Raw genomic sequence first — 26,227 nt, 5'->3', positions numbered from 1 at the left:
CCACATGACCTTTGATGGCCTCACCCACCCTGTCACAACACCCCCACATCAGTGAGGAAGTCCGCAGGCAGACGCCAATTGCGTGCCAAACCATTGGTAGCAGCCCCCCACTGAAATTGCATCAACACTGGTGCTTGATAGGACAAGAACCTACCCATATGTGTAACATCTAGAAATTGCGAGCTGCTAAGGCCACCCAGAAGAAACCTATCCAACCGAATGTGTGTATTATGTGTTCTGGAATGACAAGTGTATTCCCTGCCCTCTGGTTCCAGCTCCCTTCATCCGTCCCATAACCCTAAATGACTCATCACTTCCACAAGAGATTACACCATCAAGGGTTTAGTCCCCTGCCTCGGTGGAAGACAATCCAGTTCCCCATGCAATATACAGCTATAGTCCACACCCTCCCCCAAGATCTCTGGTATTTTAGTATAGAAGGAGTGATCATAAGTATTAGGTGCATAAGTGTTAATGATAATGATGGGTGATCCATCTAACATACCCTCTACTAGAACGTATCTGCCCTCAACATCTACTTCACTATACACGTGAGTGAATGGAACCCCTGGCGCCACCCATATGGTCACACCCCTCGTGTAAGAAGAGAAGGAGGATGAGAACTCTTGACCCCACCATTTCTTGAGAGTTTTGGAGCGTCCTCCTCAGTCATGTGCGTTTCCTGAAGACAGGCAATATGAACCGTATGCTTCTTTAGAAAGGAGTGCAACCTGTAGCGCTTGGTGTATCTCTTCAACCCCCTAACATTCCACATCAATATATTAATCTGACGACCCATATTGGCACTCAGTTTCCATCCTTCCCCTCAATTATTTTTGAACAACCATGTGGATGAATACCAGGATATGAACTTGAATGACCTCTCAGAGATATAATTAAGGATATACCATTATGAAATGAACGCATATCATTCTCCTTAGTATAGAGTATATATATATATAGATCAGTAGCCGGAACTAAGGACTGTTTTTTTACTGTTCTTTGAGTATAAAATGTGTATTGGTAATTATACGAGACATATCATCATATAATGAATTTTAAGTCATGTTTATGAGTTCAATCATAGTTATGTGACATTTGTCTATATATGAGAATTGTGTAAGTGTGGTCTTGCTTCTTGGTGTTTGTTTTATTGTTATTTGTTGTCTTGTATATTTGTTATTTGTAAGTGTGTGATATCTTAACCTCTTAGGTGCGGGCGTCGGCCACTGGCCGACGCCCACACACCCTCCCTGGTGCGGGTCACGACCAGTGGCCGACACCAGGAAGGGTATTAATAAATCCTCGGGTGCGTCGCACCCGAGGATTTTTTATTTTTTTTAATCTTCCCCCGGGAGACACGGAACCTTCTGTGTCTCCCCCCGCCCCCCACCCGCCCTGACGTTTCAAAGGTGTTTTCCCCATCAAAGCAGGAAGCAGCCTTGCGGCCGCTTCCTACTTTGATGGGGAAAACGGCCTTTCCCACGTTCGGGAAGGCCTCGTAAGAAAGGGGAGAGGCCTTCCTGAAAGTGTTTCCTGGCCAGGAAACACTTTCAGGTTTCCTGGCCCCCTGATCGCAGCACAGCTGTGATCGGGGGGCCAGGAAACACTTTGAAAAGGCCTCGTAAGAAAGGGGAGACTCTCCCCTTTCTTACGAGGCCTTCGGAAACTGTTTCCTGTCAATAAAATGACAGGGGGTCACCCATGGGCAGGGTGACCCCCTGTGGGGGCAATATTTGTTTTTTAGATGTTGTAGGGTTTACCTGGGGGCCATTTGGCCCCCAAGGAAACCATACAATAACTAAAAAAAAACAGATGTATATATAGATCTATATATATCTATGTAGATAGATATATCTATGTACATGGATATATCTATAGATATATCTATGTAGATAGATATATATATATATAGAGGTAGATCTATATCAATCAAAGAGATTTATAAAGCGCGCTACTCACCCGTGAGGGTCTCAAGGCGCTGGGGGAGGGACGGGGGGAGGGAAAGGGCCTGGGAGGTTCACTGTTCGAAAAGCCAGGTTTTGAGGCCCTTCCTGAAAAGAAGTAGGTTTTGGGTCTTGCGAAGGTGGGTTGTGAGGGCGTTCCAGGTTTTGGGTGCAAGGTAGGAGAAGGATCTGCCCCCGGTGGTGGTGTGTTTGATGCGGGGGACAGAGGCGAGAGAGAGGTCAGCTGAGCGGACGTTTCGTGTGGGGGTGTGGAAGGTGACTCTCGTTGAGGTAGGCAGGGCCTGTGTTGTGGAGTGATTTGTGTGCGAGGATGAGGATCTTGAAGGTGATCCTTTTGTCAATGGGGAGCCAGTGGAAGGATTTGAGGTGTGGAGAGATGTGTTCGTGTCGGCGGAGGTCGAGGATGAGTCGTGCTGCTGAGTTCTGGATGCGTGTAGGTTGCGCTTGAGTTTTAGAGTGGTGCCGGCGTAGAGGGCGTTTCCGTAATCAAGCCTGCTGCTGATGAGTGCGTGAGTGACAGTTTTTCTGGTCTCTGTGGGGATCCATTTGAATGTTTTTCAGTATACGGAGTGTGTTGAAGCATGAGGAGGTGAGAGCGTTGATTTGTTGGGTCATCGAGAGGGAGGAGTCTAGGATGATGCTGAGGTTGCGTGCGTGGTTGGCGGGGGTGGGTGCAGGGCCTAGCGTGGTGGGCCACCATGAGGGGTCCCAGGTGTTTTTGTGTGGGCCAAAGAGGATTATTTCGGTTTTGCTTGAGTTGAGTTTCAGGTGGTTGGCTGTCATATATATATCACTTTTGTCAATATGTGTGTGGTTTACCTGGGGGGAAAAGGGTCCGACTTGTCTAGTGGCAGTTTTAGTGCCATAAAGAAGCGCAGAAGGTTTATATGCTTACTGCAAAGAGAAAATCTGTATTTTATGTAAATAGCTGAGTACATTAGTAAAGTCAGCCATTACCTGCGCTATAATACCAATGAAATGTATGTGCAGGGTGGAGGGCGGCTATGGAGAGATGAAGGGCACTTTTGCTGGGTGGTAATGAGGGAATCCGAGGAGGAGGGAGTGGGAGCACCAATAATGATTGTTGGACTGGGCGCAGGAGGTGCTAAAGACTGTGACGAATGGTATGTGACAAGGTGTTTTTTTGAGTGTCTTGAAAGTACGTGCTGATTGAGGGAAGAAGCACAGGTAAGGTGGCCTCTACTGTTGCACGTATCTCACACACACCATCGATTTTGTGACTGTCTACGTAGGCTAGTGTTTTAGAGCAACAGTTTAGCCAATAGCAGAGATGGCATCTTGATGGATGACTGCTGGCTGCACCCGGGTTATAGAGGACCGCTCTGACATAGGATCAGAGACTGAGACATCAGATACTGAGACAGCATCTGAGGGATAGGACAATGGCGCAGACTCTGGGAGTGATTTTTCAGTCAGAGGAGTCCCATTCGATAACTCCTCTTCCAGTACATTATGAGGGAGGTGATGAGGACAGTCCTGCTGTCCCTTCGCAAGCTGTTCGTGCAACTGGGTAATAGTGGGTTAGGCCAACCCAGAGAGCAGGTGAATGCGGCGGCAAGCAGAGAGAGAGAGTGCTCTCTTGGGAGCTCCCCAATTTAGTTCAGCCCCAAATTCCACCACCCAAATCATATTGTGGAAACATCAAAATTATCTATGGCAAAGCAAACTGGTTTTGTAAGGCAGGCACCTGTGATTTTGGTCCTGGATTCGGCGACCATATAGAGAAACACACTAAACCCAAACATTTCTGGAAACTAGACATTCGGGGGAGTCCACAGAGGTGTGACTTGTGTGGATTCCCCAAAGTTTTCTTACCCAGAATACCCTGCAAATCTGAAATGTTGAAAAAAAACTCAATTTTTCTCGCATTTCTGTCACACAAACTACAGGAATATGCTGGGATCCACAACATTCCTACCACCCAGTGACTCCTCACCTGTCCTGATAAAAACACTACCCCACTTGAGTGCCTACACCTAGTGCCTGTGTCAGGAATGGATCACCCCAGGGTCAACAGCTGCCTCACGTAAGGACCAACATTGACCGTTGTGTGATCTATTCCTGTCGCAGGCACCAGGCCTAACCACACAAGTGAGGCATCATATTTATCGGGAGACTTGGGGGAACGCTGGGTAGAAGGAAATTTGTGGCTCCTCTCAGATTCCAGAACTTTCTGTCACCGAAATGTGAGGAAAACGTGTTATTTTAGCCACATTTTGAGGTTTGCAAAGGATTCTGGGTAACAGAACCTGGTCCGAGCCCCACAAGTCACCTCATCTTGGATTCCCCTGGGTTTCTAGTTTTCAAAAATGTGCTGGTTTGCTAGGTTTCCCCAGGTGCCGGCTGAGCTAGAGGCCAAAATCCAGAGGTAGGCACTGTTTTCTATGAAAAAATGTGATGTGTCCACGTTGTGTTTTGGGGCATTTCCTGTCGCGGGCGCTAGGCCTACCCACACAAGTGAGGTATAATTTTTATCGGGAGACTTGGGGGAACGCTGGGTGGAAGGAAATTTGTGGCTCCTCTCAGATTCCAGAACTTTCTGCCACAGAAATGTGAGGAAAACTTGTTTTTTTAGCCACTTTTTGAGGTTTGCAAAGGATTCTGGGTAACAGAACCTGGTCCGAGCCCCGCAAGTCACCCCTCCTTGGATTCCCCTAGGTCTCTAGTTTTCAGAAATGCACAGGTTTGGTAGGTTTCCCTAGGTGCCGGCTGAGCTAGAGGCCAAAATCTACAGGTAGGCACTTTGCAAAAAACACCTCTGTTATCTTCCAAAAATTTGGATGTGTCCACGTTGCGCTTTGGGGCGTTTCCTGTCGCGGGCGCTAGGCCTACCCACACAAGTGAGGTATCATTTTTATCGGGAGACTTGGGGGAACACTGGGTGGAAGGAAATTTGTGGCTCCTCTCAGATTCCAGAACTTTCTGTCACCGAAATGTGAGAAAAACTTGTTTTTTTAGCCACTTTTTGAGGTTTGCAAAGGATTCTGGGTAACAGAACCTGGTCCGAGCCCCGCAAGTCACCCCTCCTTGGATTCCCCTAGGTCTCTAGTTTTCAAAAATGCACAGGTTTGGTAGGTTTCCCTATGTGCCGGCTGAGCTAGCGGCCAAAATCTACAGGTAGGCACTTTGGAAAAAAACAGCTGTGTTTTCTATAAAAAAATAGGATGTGTCCATGTTGTGTTTTGGGGCATTTCCTGTCGCGGGCACTAGGCCTACCCACACATGTGAGGTATAATTTTTATCGGGAGACTTGGGGGAACATAGAATAGCAAAACAAGTGTTATTGCCCCTTATCTTTCTCTACATTTTTTCCTTCCAAATATAAGAGAGTGTGTAAAAAAGACGTCTATTTGAGAAATGCCCTGCAATTCACATGCTAGTATGGGCACCTCGGAATTCAGCGATATGCAAATAACCACTGCTCCTCAAAACCTTATCTTGATCCCATTTTGGAAATGCAAAGGTTTTCTTGATACCTCTTTTTCACTCTTCATATTTCAGCAAATGAATTGCTGTATACCCAGTATAGAATGAAAACCAACTGCAGGGTGCAGCTCATTTATTGGCTCTGGGTACCTAGGGTTCTTGATGAACCTACAAGCCCTTTATATCCCCGCAACCAGAAGAGTCCAGCAGACAAAACGGTATATTGCTTTCAGAAATCTGACATCGCAGGAAAACGTTACAGAGTAAAACATATAGAAAAATGGCTGTTGTTTTCAGCTCAATTTCAATATTTGTTTATTTCAGCTGTTATTTTCTGTAGGAAAACCTTGTAGGATCTACACAAATGACCCCTTGCTGAATTCAGAAGTTTGTCTAGTTTTCAGAAATGTTTAGCATTCCGGGATCCAGTATTGGTTTCACACCCATTCCTGTCACTAACTGGAAGGAGGCTGAAAGCACCAAATATAGTAAAAATGGGGTATGTCCCAGTAAAATGCCAAATTTGTGTTGAAAAATGTGGTTTTCTGATTCAAGTCTGCCCGTTCCTGAAAGGTGAGAAGATAGTGATTTCAGCACCAGAAACCCTTTGTTGATGGCATTTTCAGGGAAAAAACCACAAGCCTCCTTCAGAAGCCCTTTTTTCCAATTTTTTTGGAAAAAACAACATTTTCACTGTATTTTGGCTATTTTCTTGGTCTCCTCCAGGGGAAACCACAAACTCTGGGTACCATTAGAATCCCTAGGATGTTGGAAAAAAAGGACGCAAATTTGGCGTGGTTAGCTTATGTGGACAAAAAGTTATGAAGCCCTAAGCGCGAACTACCCCAAATAGCCAAAAAAGGGCTCAGCACTGGGGGGGGAAGGCCCAGCAGCTAAGGGGTTAACATAGTGGGGAATTGTTGTTTATTAATGTTCTTCTTAATTTTGTGTGATTAAATTTATATTATGTTGAATAAAAGACTAATTGTTTCATAAATTATGTATAGGTATAATATTTGACATGTTTTTAACCCTATAGGAGAGATATGTGTGCTTCACTTTATGTATTGGTCCGTGGGTGTCTCTCCTTATCTAGTTAGGGACCCCTTCCTTTTTTAATACAACTTCAAATGTTCACGAACTATGTCACTCAAAGCCCTCAAACCCCCACCCCACCCCTGATATACAGTAAAACAACTGTAACAAACCATACTGTGAATCCATACTACAGATGCTGCCAGGACAACAGCTTAAACCCCCAACTCCCCAGATCTGAAGTACCTCAGCAGTGGAGTGACACCCACCCACCCCGGCATCAACCTACAAATGCTTGAGTACCAACCCAACCGTGCTCAATATTGTCATAGGCCCCGGATATGTCTAATAGATTCTAATGCTGAAATGAGGCCCCATCAGAACCTCAGCTGTAGTCTAGTTGCATCCCTCTGCCAGAGAAACGCTCTCACATTGACACAAGCCCCACTAGTGAGGGCACCACAGCAATCCCAGATTATCAGTGGCCCAGTCAGACCTGTGCAGATACCCTTTCAGTACCCCAATCCAGTTCCCGATTCACACCCTCAGCCGATTCAGCAGACATCACCGCCATTGTCCCATCCTGTTGAATCTCCACTCTATGAGTAGAGTCCGTGGCCGACACATGAACCACAGCATCCTTGCTGGTCTCCTTGGGGTCATCTTATCCCACATTTCCAGCCATCTCCATACCTCCTGCGGACACCCAAAGAAGTGTGACCTAGCACCTTTAAACGCACCGGATACAGGAGCATATATCTGATGTTCATGGCACAAAGGTTCGCCTTGACCTCCAGGAATCCCTTTCGAGAACTCTGCACCTTGTTCGTGTAATCAGGATAAATGGATATTTTGCAGTTCTCAAAGACTGCCCTGTCAGATTCGCGGGCAGCCAGCAACACACAGTCTTGGTCTTTATAGTTCAAAAAACTGGCAATAATAGCCCTCAGTGGCGTGCCAGGCCTGGGAGGCGCAACGAGGGCCCTATGAGCACGCTCCACCGCAAATACCCTGGAGAGCCCAGTCAGTTGCAGTACGTCTCTGATACAATTCTCCACAAAGGTTTCTGTTGTGTTCCCCTCCGCACGCTCCGGGAAACCTTCTGCAGTCTGACATTATTCCGCCGGGACGTGCCCTCCGCGTTCTCAAGCCGAGCCTCCAGCTTCCGACTGCGGTATTTGCCTACACCATTTGTTTCCGCAGGACCCCCGCCTCCGTTTGCAGCTCCACAATAGAGCCCTCCGCCACCTTGACCTTGTCAGACACCTTCCTCAGATCCACCTGTAGAAGATTAACCTCTACTGCCACCGTTACAATGTTGCCCTTCAGGGCCACCCTAGACCCCTGGATGGCTGCAAGACGTTGTGCTCCTGAAGATTCCTCAGGATGTGCCGGCACGCTCAAACCGTCTCTGCTCCCCTCCAATCTAGTCTGACGTTATGTCAAGGGCACCGGAGTGGTATATTGCTCCATGGTGTTACCTTGGGATGCTTCTGCCCGATCATGCCATCCCATTCCGCTGGGTACCCGGCTCACAAGAATGTCCCAGTTTCAGCTGACCCAATGATGTGGCAAAAAAACGTCCGGACCTCAGGCACCATAGGGGCAGGATCCACTGTTCCTTCCGTTTCAGGGCACCACTGTACACTGCTACTCTGATGGGCTATCAGGATCGAAAGTTCCAGGAACCCCCAAAACCAAAAAAGAAAAGACCACTTCCTATTAATCCAGGGCCTCAATGCTCAGGTGAATAACAACTAGGCCCCGGGGCTGCTGTTCGTGCACATGATCCAATGTGCACCGGCCAGCCGCCCCACTCCTTCAGGCCTCTCTGCGTTCCCAGCCGCTCCCTCCAGCACCTAGTGCAGCTGCCTGACACCCATCCAAGGGGTTCTGCAGACCCCCACTCTCTTTCGGGGGGCGTGTAACCAGCAGGCCCACCTCCAGGCCACCCAAAAAACAAGACCAGCAGCGCAGGCCCACGTCACCCACACACTACCACCACGCCTGACTCCAGGGGCCAGCTGCCGCTTCAAGTGCGGCACAGGGTAAGCCCGCAAACACGGTCCGGTGCTCGATGTCACAGCCACAAAGTTGTGCCCACGCCAGACCGGACCACTCAGGTCACCGTCCCACGCCCCGGGGGGGCACCAAGAGCCTCAGGCACCCAAGATGAAGAAAGGATTAAGCCAGGGAGCGGGAGCTCACTAGGAGCACATCCAGCTGGCCATTTTGCTTGACCATGCCCCCAACATGAAGATAATTTAAAGATTTGGCATAGGCAACAATGAAATCACACAGCATAAGTACTTAATCTAAGGTGTGTGAGATTGAGGAGCGGCTATATGATTTATTAAGTAATGGGGTGCAGAACATAAGGTACATGCTTGGATACAGGAATTAGTGATCGTAACAGTTATTATCTTACTTTTTTAATCTGATACCAAGGGGATTGGAATTTAAAAGTTACAGTTAGTTCCCTTTAAAATGGGATACAACATAGGGATATTTTTGCTTTGTGCGCTAAAATCAGCATTTACTGATTAATATTTACCCTGCATTTTCCCCAAAATAAAATTATGCAGGTTTCATGGCAGAAATGTACCTGAGGAAAATTGACATGCATGTGCTAACACTTCCCACAGGGATCATAAAAGAACAGGCCACTTGTAATGAAGAGCCAAATTTAATATTATTTTCCAGTTGCTAATTCTGCAGCCCCACTGCTGCCCGACTGCTGCCCCCACCAGCTGGTTACAGAACACCCATCTGAATGATGGGATTATCAAATCGTTAGCATGGCCCAGCCGGGTGCAGCGTCCAGCAACATGCTGTCTGGGTGCCCAATACCCTCATAGTCGTCTAACCACAGACAGCCTCTGTGAGTTCTGGGTACTGTGGTGTCACCATCTCCTGTCCCATCTTGTCTTAAAGTTCCTGCATTTGGACTCACTCTGCCAGTTTCACCTCTATTTCCTTTGTTAATGTTTTATTTTATGTCACTTTTCTAAAATGTTGTGATACCCTCTTCATTAACATGGTAGGTGTAGTCCTGGGCTTGCAACACAGATCATAAATGAATGAAAACGGGCTTATAGTCTTCAAAATGATATTCCTCTCATTTACTTAAAGTGGAAAGTACAACGTGCGTGGTCAATAAATCATGTCAAGTTCTGTATTTCAACACTGTAATTTCCTTGCGCATCAGCGAAGTAGCCTACATGCCAGTTAAAACATAAAGCACATCTTCAAGATGTATATTTTATTAAATCGCTTTAATGTCACAATAAAAGTTTATCCACAAAACCGTGGGATCGTATATTTATTAAAAGTATGAGCACGAACTGAAACAGAGCACTTCTTTTAAAAGCGCACGGCTTTTACCATCCTTGAGTCTTAGGCCCTGAATGGATATGCTTGGTCCTACCGCAGACTAGGCCAGGACTGCAACACTCGCCTCCGTGTTAGTTTAACAGAAACACTATAAGAAAAATACACAACCTCTGGAACAGGTACTGCCTTGGGAGTCTTTGATCATCCCAAGAACCTGGAGAGTATTTTCATTGAGACGGAACCTGCCAAGTTATTACAAAGTCCCTCATTCACTGCCAGGGCACCTGAGCTCCCTGCTGCTCTGGGCTCGGTCCCACCAGAGGGCCGCTTCTGCCTGTGAAGGCCCTCTGAGGAGTAGCGCAGTCACAGACCTTAGCTTTGCGACTGTGTGTTTTTGGCGAGAAAGGCAGCATTTCTCATGCAGGTTAGTGGCCAAATTTACAGTGGGTGGTGTCGCAGTTTTACAGAAATTCCCCATCCATCAAACGTGGCGTTTGGATGGTGTCAGGACCGTAAACAGCTTTTACGTTTCTTCCAGACGGGCATCTTAAAAGTGCTAAGGATTTCTGGCTGCTCAGCAAGCTTCTATTTACTGTTTCGCCCAGTGGCGTAATGCTAAATGATTGGGCCCTGAATCCTACATATCTTAGTGGAATACTTTGGCCTTGGCGCGAGCAGGTTCTCCCTGAACGGTTGGGAGCACGTTGAAGTGTTGAGTTCTTCTACTGTCCCCTTGTCTCCAAGCGACTCAGAGGCTGCAGCAGGAGCCCGTCTTACGTCCCTGGATTCACCAGTAGCGGAGAAAGGTGGTCTGCATTTCTGACACATGGTGAAGAGCCCATAATTTAGGGCAGCCTCCATTACCCTGATTCATAATCCTTCTCACCCCAGTCCTAACTAAATTGGGTTGCACGGGTGTTCTTCTCTGCTAGTTAATGTATGCAAAAATGCAGCTAAAGACAGGGAGAGAAAACAGGCATTAAAATAAAAGGGAGTGAATCAGAGAGCTAAACAAGCACTTGCAAAGCAATAGGTTTCACATTTGCTTGAGTTAGAGCTATTGGCATTGTAAATTCATAACTGGACTTTTCTTGCACATAAATTGGACAACATTGCCTCATAGTTCCGTCTTTTCCTGCCATATATCTTTCCAGTGGCCCTGCATATAACTAAAGTACTTCCACTTACCTTATTCCTCTATCTGCAGCAAAAAATGAAAATCTTGCCAGTGAGCATCATAATTTTAATTTGTAATGCTAATTCCAATAGAATATCACTTTCACCACATCAGAGTTGCTGGCTGGCTAACACAATCCCCCAAAACGACACAAGACAGCCCCAGAGGAGAAGTAAACTAGAAGGGTCACCAAAAATATCAAGAGTGTTCAAACAGTCATAGTGTAATAAGGATGTTAAATTGGCCTGAATTTTATGTCAAGAACGGAGGCTCATATTATGCTTCTCTAACTTGCTTTAATTTTAATAGCAGCAGTCAAGAAACTACAACTCTCAAAAGGCTTGAAACAGAAAAGCCAATGGGAGAGAAAAACGTAATGATAAATGCACCAATCAGAACAATGGAAGCTACGTATCCACCAAGCTTGACTGCGACCAGTCCTCTTTCTTGCTGCTCGCAGTCAAGATAAGTCATGTACATTTCTTTCCTATTTATTTGTTGCCGTAATGCATGTCTTTATACTTATTCTTTGATATCGTTGTATGGTTCGCTGTGTTTAAAGTTTCCCAGTGTTTTATAGCCTGTTACTAAAACGTTTGTTAGTGCCAGCGCGCGTTGTTTACTCGGGCTTCAGGACCCGTTTGTTCAGCGCGCTCGCGCGCGTCTGAGGCAGCTTTGCTGCCTCGAGCGTTCTAACGGTCGCGCTTGCCTGGAGATGCGTCCGTTTGGTTGTTTGGCTCCCCGCGGCCCCAAATTTGCTTCAGCCTGCCTCAGGTTGTTTTTTCCCCGCTTACCTAGTGTGCCGGCTCATCGCGCTTCACTCCAAACCTCGTTTGCGAGGTCAAGAACTCTCCGGCTTCATTTCCTCTGCGGTTTGGAGCTGGGCCACGCCTCTTAGGGCGTGTTTATAGACATTTTCAACCTTTCTGCTGATTTAACTCTTTCCTCTCAGGTTTTTTCTTTTTTTCCTGGCCTATTTTATCCAAACTTTATTGGCTATTTGTTATATTTTTCTGCATTATGGAAGGTCAAGATCCTTTTTCTAACCTATCAAATAATAAAGAAATTGGAGCCTTTATTAATGAGGCTGTGGCGAAGGCTGTGTCAGCCACTATGAATAAAATGTCAAAGAACATTGAGAGTTCTGTACAGAATATGGTTTTCAAATCTTTTATGGCCCAATCTGCGGGGGATAGCAGAAAGAGAAAAAACAAGGATTTGTCTCTACAAAAAGATGGCGCTCTGTTGACTGGTGAAGTCTCTTCACCCATGATTGAGGATGAAATGCCTCCCGGGCCTCCTTCTCAGGAGGGGAATTCTAATAATGTTTCTGGCAAACGTAAGTCCAAAACAAAAAATATTTTTTCAGCGCCAAAACAGGTTATAGTAACGCATATTTCTGATACCGATGATGACGTCGGTGACCTGGATGATTTGGACGATGATTCTGATTTATGGGGCTCGCTCTCACAGGCTTCCCCCCCAAAAAAGCCTAAATTAGAAGTTTCTAACCCATTTTCTGCAAAAATCGTTTTGGATTCGGAAGTTAACCCCATGTTTGACCCTTCCTACCTCCATCATCCTAACTCCACGGAATGGACTCCTGCGGCCCATGTGGGTCAATATATAGCTTCCAGGTTAAGGCTTCCCCTGGATAAGCAAACAAGAGCTAAATTAAGGTCAGAATGTCCCAGACCTTTCCTCTCTTCCGGCATCACTACAACCCCAGTGATTGATGAATCACTTTTGACCTTTTTCTCAAAATTTGGCAAAGACCCCCGCAAAGGGGTAGACAAGGCCTGGTCAAATTGCCAGGATAAGCTCCTTGATTTGGTGGGACCTCTGGCCCGTATTTTGGATCTGGCAGAATCAGCCAAAACGGACAATGCTGACATCGACCCTTCAGAACTTTCCCTCTGGACTCAAAGAGCATTTTGTTTGTTAGGTAACGCCAATGCTGCCATCACCCATGAGAGAAGGAAGGGATTGTTACTCAAACTGGATCCTAAGTTGTCTAATCTGGCCTCCATGGATCCTGGGGTGAAAGCCGAGGGTCGTCTCTTCGGAGACTCATTTATTAAAGATTTAGGAAAGTTTGTAGCAACTTTTTCTTCTATCGATAAGGCGCAACAGAACATTAAAAAAGTGTTTAACCAGCGGGTTTTCGCCAGGGCCGGTACAGGCAGGAGCCGCTCTACCGGCCGATTCACTCATCCTCAGGGATTCAGAGGCTCCTCATACTCATATTCAAATTACGGATGTCAATCCTACAAGCCCCAATTTTACCCTCAGAGAGGCAGAGGTTACAGGGGTCGTGGACAACGCGGTTTCAGATCCAACAAAACTCAAGGTAAGCCTTACCTCTGGCCCTCCTCCAATAGGGGGCAGGCTCAGTTTTTCATTCAAAATTGCGCTCCTTAACCACCGATCCATGGGTTCTGAATACCGTTCAGGGATACCAAATAGAGTTTTATTCACAACCTCACCAAGTTTATCTTCCTCCACCGTTAAGTTTCTCAACAGAAATGTCTCTTCTTATTTCAAAAGAAGTAAATTCTCTCCTTTCCAGAAAGGCCATTCAAATTTCGTCTCCAGATCCCTCCGGGTTCCTCAGTTCGTTATTCTTGGTTCAAAAGAAGAACAAAAAGTTCAGGCCAGTCATAAATCTAAAGTACTTCAACCAGTTTCTCGTCTACCGACATTTCAAAATGGAGACAATTCTTCATTTACGGGATATTCTCCTCCCTTTGGACTTCATGGTACGATTAGATCTTCAGGATGCGCACCTTTCGTTTCCCATTCACTGGGGTCACCTCAAGTACCTTCAGTTTCAATGGCCCGGTCAAACTTACCAGTTTTCTTCCCTTCCGTTCGGTCTGTCGTCAGCACCCTGGTGCTTCACAAAGCTGATGAAACCGATAGCAGCGCATCTCAGATCTTTGGGCATCAGGCTGCTGATTTATCTCGACGATATCCTTATCTTACATCAGAATTGCGAGACCCTACTATCCCATTTACAATTAACTTGTTCTCTTCTTTCCCAACTGGGGTTTCTAGTCAACGAGGAAAAATTAAGCACGGTTCCTTCTCAAAGGATACAGTTTTTGGGGTTTGAAATAGATTCTTCTTCTTCCACCCTTCATCTTCCCCTACAAAAAGTGCATTCCATCAAATCGGAGATTTTAAGAACGCTCCGCAAAACCCAAATCTCTCTAAAATCTCTAGCCAGGATTGTGGGCCTCTTGTCCTCTTCAATTCAGGCCATATTTCCCAGCCCTTTGCACTATCGGGCACTTCAAAGACAAAAAATCCGTCATCTCAGAAAAAGTCTAGCCTATTCGGATCTAATCTTTCTGGATCAAGAATCCCGCCTAGAACTCCAATGGTGGATAGACCATTTAGATGCCTGGAACGGCAGGACTATCTTTCCATCAGCCCCAGATCTTGTGTTAGAGTCCGATGCAAGCCGGGTTGGGGCGCCCGCTGTGGACCAATCTCGACTGGCGGTACATGGTCGTTAAGGGAGTCCAAATTGCACATCCACTATTTAGAGATGCTTGCAGGTTCCTTTGCAATAAAGAGTCTGGCAAAAGGCAGGGTTCGGTGTACCATCCTCCTCCGCATGGACAATGTTTCGGCTGTCCGATACATAAACCATCTAGGAGGAACCAGATCAAAGCCGTTAGCAGACCTGACAAAAAGCCTTTGGGAATATTGTATGGGCAACAAAATATCTCTCACGGCGGAATATCTCCCGGGCTCCCTCAATCAGACGGCGGACTGGCATTCTCGCTTCCTCAGAGATTACAGCGATTGGAAACTTCATCCCTCAGTCTTTCAGTCTATCCTCCACAAGTGGGGCCCCTTCGGTATAGACCTCTTTGCCTCTCGCCTCAACGCCCAACTCCCTCTCTTTTTCAGTTGGCGTCCGGACCCTTCGGCATTGGCCTCCGAAGCTTTTCTTCAGGATTTGTTACAGACGATCAATTACGCTTTTCCTCCTTTTATTATGATCACGAGAGTTCTTGCCCAAGTCAGACGTCAGAAGGCAACTCTGGTCCTGGTGGTACCATTTTGGCAATCACAAATCTGGTTTCCCCCTCTCTTGGAATTGGCAATCGATTTTCCCTTTCTTCTCCCCTCTTTTCCCTCCCTTCTGCTGGATCCCTTAGGGAATCCACATCCCTTGGTACTCAACAAGACACTCACCTTTTCAGGATGGAAGGTATAAGGCCTCCCCCATCTACCATCCCAATTTCGGAAGAGGCTACTGATTTCATCAATAAGGCCTGGGCTCCCGGCACCAGGAAAGCATATTCCTCCGCCTGGTCTCTTTGGTCTAGCTGGTGTGTGGGAATGGACCTCGATCCCATTTCAGCAGATATAAATTAGGTAATTAACTTTCTGGCTGCGCAAGCTAGTGCAGGTAAGTCTTACAGGACGATTAATTTGTATAGGTCTGCTATTTCCATGCATCACGCCTATGTCAACAGAAAACCGGTGGGTGAACACCCTCTACTTTGTCGGCTGTTAAAGGGAGTAAAATTTTCAATTCCCCCACTACCTAAATATTCAAAGTTATGGGATGTCAATGTGGTTTTGAATTTGTTTTTGTCTTGGCAAGATAATTCTGATTTGTCTTTAAAAATGCTTTCAGCAAAACTTACTATGTTGCTTTGCTTAGTTTCTATTAAGCGCTTATCGGATGTTAGAGCACTTGATGTTACTTCTCGACAGTTTGCCCCCACAGGGGTATTATTTTCCATTAATAAACGCACCAAAACTAACTTACGTACAGTCTTTTATCCGTATTTTCCAGATCAACCTAAGCTATGTGTGGGACAATGTCTCAAATGTTATGAAGAACGTACAGCCAATCTCAGAAAGTCCTCTGTTTCCCAACTGTTAATTTCTTTCCAGAAACCACACAATCCTGTGTCCTCTGCGACTCTAGCCATATGGGTTCGTTGGGTGATGTCCCTCGCGGGTATTGATACCTCCATTTTTGGAGCTCACTCAGTTAGAGCGGCCATGGCTTCCAAGGCCTTTTGGGTTGGATCCAGGTTAGATGGCATTTTGAGATCTGCTGATTGGTCCAATGATAATGTTTTCAGGACATTTTTTGTAAACCAGTTCATACTGCTACGTCAATAGTGATTAATATGCTTTAAAATAGCATAATATGAGCTTCCGTTCTTGACATAAAATGTAGATTTTCCTAGTAGATTATGACAGAAAGTCTTCATTTTATTAAAGACACGGAGGCGAGTATTATCCCGCCTCAACAAGGAGATATTTCTGATTTTGTCTTGTTTTTTCCCTCCCTTGCAGCAACCTCCACTCAGCTCAAACTTCTACCTGATCAGAAGGTGGTTTTGTCAGACATGAACATATCTGCTGGACAGTCGGATCCTTGCCGAGGCAGTCCCACTTCTCCCTACTGGATACCTTCTTCACTTCGTTTTTGTCTGGACCTGATCCAGGACTTTTGTTCTTTGACTCTAGCAATTGCTATAATCTTGGCCATTTTTCTGTTGTTTTCTCGTAATCACTAGCCTTCTTGCATCAAGAAAGAGGGCTGGTCGCAGTCAAGCTTGGTGGATACATAGCTTCCATTGTTCTGATTGGTGCATTTATCATTACGTTTTTCTCGCCCATTGGCTTTTCTGTTTCAAGCCTTTTGGGAGTTGTAGTTTCTTGACTGCTGCTATTAAAATTAAAGCAAGTTAGAGAAGCATAATACTCGCCTCCGTGTCTTTAATACAATTAAGACTTTCCGTCATAATGTACTAGGAAAATCTACATTATGGTCATAATTGTAATAAGGTGAGTTTAATAAAAACATACACAATTATCGTATTCACTTTTATCAAAAATAAACTTTTGGCATTAGACTGTAATGCTCAAAACAGCCCCTAGAGCACACCATAACATAAATATAATTTGTAAGAACCATGGTCATGTAACCACATTGTTAGCCCCTAAAGAGCATAACCGCATGAACAAAAACAGAAGAAAGTAATGCACTGTAACCATATGCTTAGCCCCTAGATAACATTTGTAGGACTAGTAGGCCTACTGCAATGATATTACAAGCAAGAACTTTAAGACAAAACTTTCTTCCAACTGTAAAACAAAAGATCTAGTCATGAGAAAGCTTAAAAAACACTGACTGTTGGGAGGGGTTGTTATTTTGGGGTCCGACCAACCTAATGTGGGGACCCAGAGATGATGTAGACATAAAGAGCATTTTGAAGGTGGTCTCATTGTCCTAGGACCATCACAGGCTGAGTTATGAGCAAAAAATATTTTGTAAAAGTAATGCCCTGCAAAATATTATGGGACAACTTTTCATGCCACAAATATTATAGTATGTTGACTGCAATGCTCAGAACAGCCCATAGAGAACACAATAAAAATAGCATTTCGAAGAAACATGGTCATGTAACCATACAGTCAGCCTTTAGAAGGCATAACCACATGAAAAAAGAATGGGAGAAAGTAATGAAGTGTAACCATATACACAGGCTGAGTTATTAGCAAAAATGTTTTGTAAAGGTAATGCCCTGCAAAACATTATGGGGCAAGTTTCTGTGCCACAAACATTTCAATCTATTGATATGACCATAATGCTTAAAACACCCCCTAGAGCACACCAAAATGAAAATAGTATTTGCAAGAAACATGGTCATGTAACCCTATAGTTAGCCCCCAGAAGGCTTAACCACATGAAAAAAAATGACAATTATTAATACAGGTCAACCGTATATTTAGCCCCAAGAGAACATAATGCATTACACATTTTTAAGGATAGCAGGCCTATAACAAGGATGTTACAAACAAGGACCTAAAAACACAAATTATTCCCAGCTTTAAATCAAAAGCTCCAGCCACAAAAGCACTTAGAAAGACACTGAATGGTGGGAGGAGTTATTCTTTTAAAGTCCCTACTAGCCTAGCGTGGGGATGCAGAGATGACATAGACAGAAAGAGCATGTTGCGCTGAACGTTTTGGTGGTGGCCCCATTGTCCTAGGGCCACCACAGGCTGAGTTAAGAGCAAAAAATGTTTTGTAAAATTACTGCCCTGCAAAGCATTATGGGGCAAGTTTCCAGAGTGCAGTGAATATGTAGTATCATCTTTCCTGCTGTGCCAGGAGAGTCGATTTTGCTTTGAGGATTTCTGTTTTAGAAAAAACATTTACCAATTTCAGGTGCTTTAAGGGTAGAGCCACAAGAAATGGCTCAATGTGACTAGTGTTCCAATACCGCTGATCAAGCTTATGCTGTTGTGCCTGTTCGAACTGGGAGTGACATGGGTGCCATGCAGCACGAAGGGGAGAGACAAAAAAAGTAGTTCACCCACGCTGAAGTAAATCGGCAACCGTGCAATAATCCATGTAACAGGGGCAGTCTGCAAGGCGTGACTAAAACAGACTCAAGGTGGGACAAATGAAAAGCATTTACCAATGAAATCAAGTGCTTTTTGAAAGGCAAGCCCACGAACAAGTTAAAGTGATGGGAGTGACACGGCATGGTTAAAAGCCCACAATACTTACAACAGGTGAAATTGCTTGCATGCTTAACCTAAAAAGTGGGCCATGTTTGCAAACTGGGTCAGTTTTGACCTCTAAAGACAAGTGTTTTGCACAGTATGGAACACTGCATAGATTAGAGCTTGCTGCAGGCAATGTTTGTTTTATTATCAGGGAAATCAAGAGTAAAACTGGATCAGCAGACTACAAAACTAGCCCACACACTGACCTATCAGACCAGCACATTGGGCACTGTCTTCCTTCCCTACAGACCAGTCCGACCATGCAAAGAGGATGTAACAAGCAGTGGTAACACAAACAGTCCTAGGATATCGTAAGACCAATCACTGTTGTGACAGAGTAAACCATCCTTCGAATTCTAAATCAGGCCCTGTGTTTGAAAGGGACAGTATCTGAGGGGCACGACATGTCCATACATTTTTTATTTAAACAGTTCCTCTTAGTTTTATGAAAAGACAACCGTCCCAGGACGGCTAATTCCCACATTTGAAATGTTTCAGCTGAAGTGTAAGGCAGGGACTCTTGTGCTGTGAAAGCGAGGGAGGGCCATGCAGGTAAACAATCTTTCTTGCTAGGGTGCCTGGTGCCTGAAAGAAATCTAAATGTGCAGAACTGTCCAATTTGCAAATGTACAAGATATTTGGAAACCTGTATTGGTTCTAATTGATGGAATTACTTGAAGCTTCCATAAGACACAGACTTTTTTTTTTACATGGTATTGCAAGGGAGTTAAAAGCTGAGCTGTAAAGTGTGTGCTTGTAAAGGAAAGTTATAAAAAAATGTGCACTGCATACAGTCTGGGTAGTACTAAAATCTAGGCCTGGGTGTAGAACTTCACTGCGTCGGTGGAGTTTGCAGAATTTAGGCACCTCATGCAACACAAAGTAGTGCAGAGTTTCCGAATTCCACAAGAGTTTGTTCACTCACATGAGTTTTGGTGCTCTCTTGCAAGTGCCACAATACTCTAGGACCGCTAGTCAGTGCACGTGAGACTTTGCATTCACTTGTGCTTTTTCCAGCCGCACGCACAAGACTTCACGTTTACCAGTGTTGCTTCCAACTGCAACGGTGGCCAAAACAGTCCCACTCATGAGCACAAATGCATCTGGCGTAGATTTTCTACACAAGATACATCTAAATCTAGTCAAAAAGAGTTTTTGAGTGGAATTCATTTTCCAATGAACCCTTTAAGTTGTTTTTTGTGTGAGAAGCCTTTTTTCTTTTTTGTCAAACAGGAAGGAAGTGTCCCAGAGACTTCAACTTCCTGTTTCTTTCCAGCAGGCTCCTCCCAGCTCTTTGTCCATCGCCTTGTCACTTTTCACTTGGATTTTGAGGTGGAGGGATCACTCTCTTTGTCTCCTGGATATACCTTTGGATTTATGGGCTTTGTTATTGTGAAATCACACAAGTAAGTTCCAAAACTATTGAATAGGAGTGTTGTGTGTTTGCTTGAGAATGTATTTAATTTTCTATAATTTTATTTTTTAAATTTATAGTGGTGTGTGGCCTGGAGTTTAAGTATGGGCCTAGGTATTATTTATTTTGCATTTCATTGATTTTTCATCTTTTGCAAAGGAAAATTGATGCACAGCTCAGTACTTTTTCTACATGTTTGTAACACTTTCAATATTATTTTACTATGTGGCCAGGGTTTTCAAAGGGCCATCTAGCCAGTAGGCCCAGTACTAGTAGTCATCAGTACATGAAATAAATGTTTCAGTGGTATATGCTTTTTAAACTTCATTTAGTGCAGTGGTGGCACTGGATTAAATTACAAATGTTGGCTATTGTTTGCATTTCATTTTTTTGCAAAAAGTGTATACCTTGTGGGGTAATTTTTGATGGCATAGGAGAATGTGTACTATTGTTGTGAAATTTTTATAACTCAGTTAATTTTCGGTTATTGCATTGCTGAATTAATGTTAGTGGTTTCTTCAGGGTTATCACTATGCCTCCTTATGGCCAGTATGTGAGTGTGTGTGTTTTTACATTTGTCATCGTCCACCATTTGTCTTTGTTCTCCAAGCCTTGTTGCCAGTGGCCATTTTGTGTAGTCTGTGTCCATAGGCTTGCATGTGTTCTTTGTTCTCCATGCCTCCTTGTTCGCGGTTGTTGTTTGACAACGTGGCTGGCAGCAATTTTCTCCTTCCAGTCAGTGCCCCTTTGCCATAGGCTTGCATGTGTTATTTATTTGCCATGCCTACTTGCTCATTGTTGTTGCTTTACCATGTTGTTGGCAGCCATTTTATGCATCCAGACCGTGTGTCTTTGCCATAGACTTACATGGGTTCTTCTTTCTTTCCCATGCCTCCTTGCTGTTTGCTGTTGTTTTTGACCATGTGGCTGGTGGCAATCTTCCGCATCCAGCCAGTGGCCTTTTGACATAGGCTTGCATGAGTTCTTTGTTTGCCATGCCTCCTTGCTCCTTATTGTTGTTTTACCATGTGGCTGGCAGCCATTGTGTGCATCCAACAAAGATGTATTTGCTATAGGCTTGCATGGGTTCTTCTTTGCTCCCCATGCCTTCTTACTCCTTGTTGTTGTTTGACCATGTGTTTGGCAGCCATTTTGTCCATCCAGCTAGTGTCCTTTTGCCATAGACTTGCATGTGTTCTTTGTTTGACATGCCTCCTTGTTCCTTATTGTTGTTGTTTTGCCATACTGTTGACAGCCATTTAATGCATTCAGCCAAGGTTCTTCTTTGTTTCCCATGCCTCCTTGCTCCTTGTTATTGTTTGACCATGTGGTGGGTTGCAATTTTCTGCATACCAGCCAGTGTCCCTTTGCCATACGCTTGCATGTGTTCTTTGTTTGCCGTGCCTCCTTGCTCCTTGTTGTCATTTTACCATGTGGATGGCAGCCATTGTGTGCATCCAGCAAGTGTGCGTTCGCCATAGGCTTTCATAAGTTCTTCTTTGTTCCCCATGCCTCCTTGCTCCTTGTTGTTTGACCATGTGGCTGGCAGCAATTTTCTGCATCCAGCCAGTGTCCCTTTGACATATAGGCTTGCATGTGTTATTTGTTTGCCATGCCTCTTTATTCCTTGTTGTTGTTTACCCATGTGGCTGGTAGCCATTTTGTGCATGTAGCCAGTGTGCCCTTGCCACAGGCTTGCATACAAACATCGACAAGTATTGATGATTTGTTTATTTTACTTTTCTAATTAAATTTTTTATTTTAACTTTCTATTTGAATTTTTTATTTACCTTTTTTATTCTATTAAATTTTTATGTTATTGTATTTATTTAATATTTGTTATTTTATGTTTTACTTACTATTTTTCCAACTGTTTATTGTTTTTCTTTTTATTTTTTTATTTCATTTCAATTAATTCTGCTATTTGTCTTGATCCATCCATATTCATTCCTTCATTTATCCATCCACCAAAGGCACTCAGCCTCCCTACTGCATTTGGTTTCTTGTGGTGCACTGCAGACACATCAGCAGTGTAATTCATTTTTTTAACGATTATTCAATTTCCCCTGGACCACCATACAGCCACAGGGTTTTTAAGTATTATTCCATTTACCCACGCACCTCTCTCTGACTACCACAGGTGTCACCCTTAAAACAGATGGAGATACAGAAAAGACCTATATCTTCATGTTGTGTTGCCTAATTTGAAATGGCATTTTATGGTGTGGTTTCACTTGACAGTGTTTGATTAAATTGGTATTTATTACATATGTAACCAACTGCACTAATATCTAATTTGTCTGTACTATTTCAACCTGCAACAATGCCACATTTCACTGACCACATGTTTTTCTTGCTTAGTTGCTTTAGGTGCACAAGAGAAGAGACTTCACATCGCCCGCAGTACTGCTAAAGACAAGACCTGTCCAGTTAGTTCTCCAATCTCTTCTACTTGTTCAGATTAGTGCCACTGCCAACTGAGAGCTTTAAGATGGCCCCAAAGAAGGTTGCTCCCAGGAAAGTGGTCAGTGAGAAGAAGCAGCTATCCATCAGTGGTGTGCAGACCACAACCTTTTTTGGGAGACGTATGCCTGCCACATCGGCCTCCGGGGAGGAACTTGGGAGCAGCACTCCTGCATCTACAGCACCACCCCAATCTAAGCCCAAGCCCATGTCTGTCAGTGAGGCAGCCACTTCAATCATGGCAACGCCGGCGAGCAATGGCGTTGAATTGGATTTGTCCCTTTCGCAATTGCTTCAGGAAACAGATCAAAGTGGACAGCAGCCGCATCCAGCAATAGTAGATCTTCCCAAAGTTTGAGCAGAACAGGAGGTCGAGCTTCCTGCAGAGCAAGAACCTCCTCTTTTAGAATCAATGGCTCCCAGGTTTCCAGCAAGGAAAAGGAAGTGTGCTACTTCACAATCTTCTCCAAGCACCACTGCTGATGATGATGATAGGGACATGGAGTGAACCCCATCAGAGTCCAGGAGATGCCAGGAGAGGCAAGAGAAAAGTAAAGCTTCAGAAAGCCTTAGAATCATGGAAGGGGATGATGGTGAGGAGGATGATGACGATGATGAGCCTGCCATTGTGGAAACTGGCACAGAGGAGTCTGACATTACTATCCGACCTGGTCCGAGGGATGTGTCACAGGCAGACCTCTCAGCTCCCATATTTGTAAGGCCCCAGCAGAGCCCTGAACCAACCTGTACCTCAGTAGAAGTACGCACTGCAGAGAGGCAGTCAACACACCCACCTACCTCCAGTTGTTCTTCAGGCATTGGCCCAGTAAAAAAGTACTTCTCACCAGTTTGGGACTTTTTTACGATTAGCAAACAGGAGGAGAACATTGTAATATGCTCCATTTGCCACACAAGTGTTCATTGAGGTAAGCCTGGTTCGCATTTTGGTACTGAAGGCCAGATGACCCATGTGAAAAAACATCAGGCAATCCGTTGGGAGAGGCACCTTAAAAAATTGCTGAATGTGGTCGCAGAAGGTAAGGAGAGCCGGGAAACTTTAGCTACAACTAGTCAAATCATGGTGGAAGGTGAGAAAGAAGAAGGTGACTTCCTCACACAAAGCAGCCTGTCCCCAGCAGTGTGCCAGAATCACCTGTCTCAGCGACCTCACAACGACACAGGAAGACCCAGAGTCATATGGAGACACCATGGCATACAGTGACTGAAATACAATGCACATTCAGTCTACCACCACCTACATCTCAAAAGTCACTGACGTCAGTGGCCCCAGAAAAGACAAACATCCAGGCTACTATGGCAGACATGTTTAGACACGAGGACCCTTAAGACCCCAACTACCCAATAGCATGTTTATACAGTGAGAAGCTGGCAAAAATGTTTGCGCTGGACGTCCTCCCATTTTCTTTTGTGGAATGAGTGGGTTTCTCAGACTTTGTGGCAGCCTTCTGCCTGAAATGGAAGGTTCCAAGTCAGATCCATTTTGCCAGAGTTGCTGTTCCAGCGCTGCATCACGATGTGCTTCAATTGGTTGAACAAGCTTTGCAGCAAAGTGTTGTCTACACTATCCACCTGACGGCAGATATGTGGACCAGTTGTCAGGCTATTGATTACATCTGCATCACTACACACTGGATCTCTTTTGCAGGGGGTAAAGGAACAATTATCTACAGGTCTTGGCCCTTAAGAACTTTTAAGAGCGTTCAGCGGCATGCAACAGTAGCCATGTTGGCCATGGAGAAACCACATACAGCTGCAAACATGTTGGGACAGCAAGGCGTCTGAATGGCTGTGACCTATTGGTCTCTGCATTGGATTTGTTGCCACAGACAATGGCAGTAACATAGACAAGGCCATGGCAGGCTGTAGGTATTTCAGGGTCCTGTATTTCACGCAATGCATCAACCTGGTTGTGCAAGATTTCCTAAAAAAAAGACATGGTCAGCAAAGTACTGACCACATATAGACGAATCTGCATTCATTTCAGCCATTCCTTTAAGGCCCAGAAGCAGTTGTGGATTATTCAGCATGGTAACAGAGTACCGGTTAAAGCCCTGATACAGAAGGTGCCAACATGTTGGAATTCCATCGGTTATATGTTGCAACATCTGTTTGAGCAGTTCAGATAGATTGGTGACTATGTCATTCCAGGAGAAGAGGATGCAATTGGGAAAGCTACGACCATGGATGTGGACAAATGTGTCCTAGTCAAATGCCTGACAAAGATGCTGTTCCCTTTTGAGGTTTTCACATGGGAACTTAGCAAGGCGGACAGTACAATGAACTATGCTATTCCATTGTTGCATCTGCTATAGGAGCAGTGAAAGAAAATGCCTTAAAGGTTCGCACTCGGAGGTATGAATGTAAACTCCGAAGCGCATACCTTGGTTTAGAGCCTAAGCTATCGCTTGACTTGTCAAGCAAGGCTGCAAAATTACATTATCAAGTCCATAGAGTACATCTGTGTCACCCTACTTGATCAACACTACAAACAGCTTCTTCCCACTTTCATTCCTTTTTTTGAAGTGGATGTTTCAAAATACAAGCAGTGGATTGTTGAGCAAGCCAGAGAACGGGAAGAAAAATGGCTGGAACTCCGCAGGTCTGGGGTGCCACCTTCAACTTCCAGGGAGGGTAATATTGTCTCACAGAAGCCAACCCCAGCAACTGCAAGAACACCGGCAACAACAGCATCAGGAAAATCGGACCCAACCTCTGCATTTGCTTAGTTTCAAGTGGCAGGTCTTAAGTCTAGTGCAGAGGCGAAGGTAAAAGAGGTTGATCAAGTGGCAGCACCAATGACATTTCTGAGGATGTTCCAGGAATATCTGGATGACCCAAAAGAGGTATATTTGGATCAAAACCCATTGGTGTATTGGTATGGGAAGATTCACCAATAGGCACAGCTCAGCAGGCTGGTAATTAACTATCTGGCTTGTCCTGTAGCCAGTGTGTCTGCTGAACCTGTGTTCAGTGCAGCTGGTGCAGTTGTTACAGTGAAAAGGACCAGTCTCTCACCTCAAAACATGGAGAGATTAACTGTGATCAAAATGAACGAGCATTCTATACTACCTGATTACACTTTTCCCAAAACACCACAGGAGGAGGATGAGGATGATTAGTCAGAATCAACTTCTGGGTAAACCACCTGACTTTGAGGACAAACTCTGCTTCCCAGACTGATTATGCCAGTGCCACCATCAGACTTTACAATTATACTCATTGAACTTCTTTCTTTTCTTTTCTTTTCTTTTCTTTTCCTTCCTTCCTTCCTTCCTTCCTTCCTTCCTTCCTTCCTTCCTTCCTTCCTTCCTTCCTTCCTTCCTTCCTTCCTTCCTTCCTTCCTTCCTTCCTTCCTTTCTTTCTTTCTTTTCTTTCTTTTCTTTCTTTTCTTTTCTTTCTTCTTTCTTTTTTTCTTCATTTGTTTTCTTTCTTTCTTTCCCCCAAAAAATAGCTAGTGGAACATTGTTTGTGTCAGATTTATGCTGCCCCACCATTTATAATAATCACATATTTTGCAGGATTAGAGTTGGACCTATGTGCAGTGAAAAAGCCCCCACATTTCCTTCAGGACATTTGAGACAATGTTGCCTCGCTCACACTTCATTGCCTATCCTTATTCATTTTTAACATCATCTAGCCAGACTGCCCCAGATGAATAATCAAAAGACTGCCAGTGCAAATGCAAAATTCCAATGTGTTACTAACATGCTACCATCAAAGAGGAGATCATATATTTTGTATCAACCACCGTGCTTGGATTGAAAGAGATAACTACTATGCCAATGGCTATGAGTGATGATTGATGATGTATGT

The sequence above is a fragment of the Pleurodeles waltl genome, chromosome 1_2 (genome assembly GCF_031143425.1).
Source record: "Pleurodeles waltl isolate 20211129_DDA chromosome 1_2, aPleWal1.hap1.20221129, whole genome shotgun sequence".
NCBI classification, from domain to species: Eukaryota; Metazoa; Chordata; class Amphibia; order Caudata; family Salamandridae; genus Pleurodeles; species Pleurodeles waltl.
The sequence above is the reverse complement of the archived record's forward strand: the minus strand, read 5'-3'. Positions refer to the sequence as shown.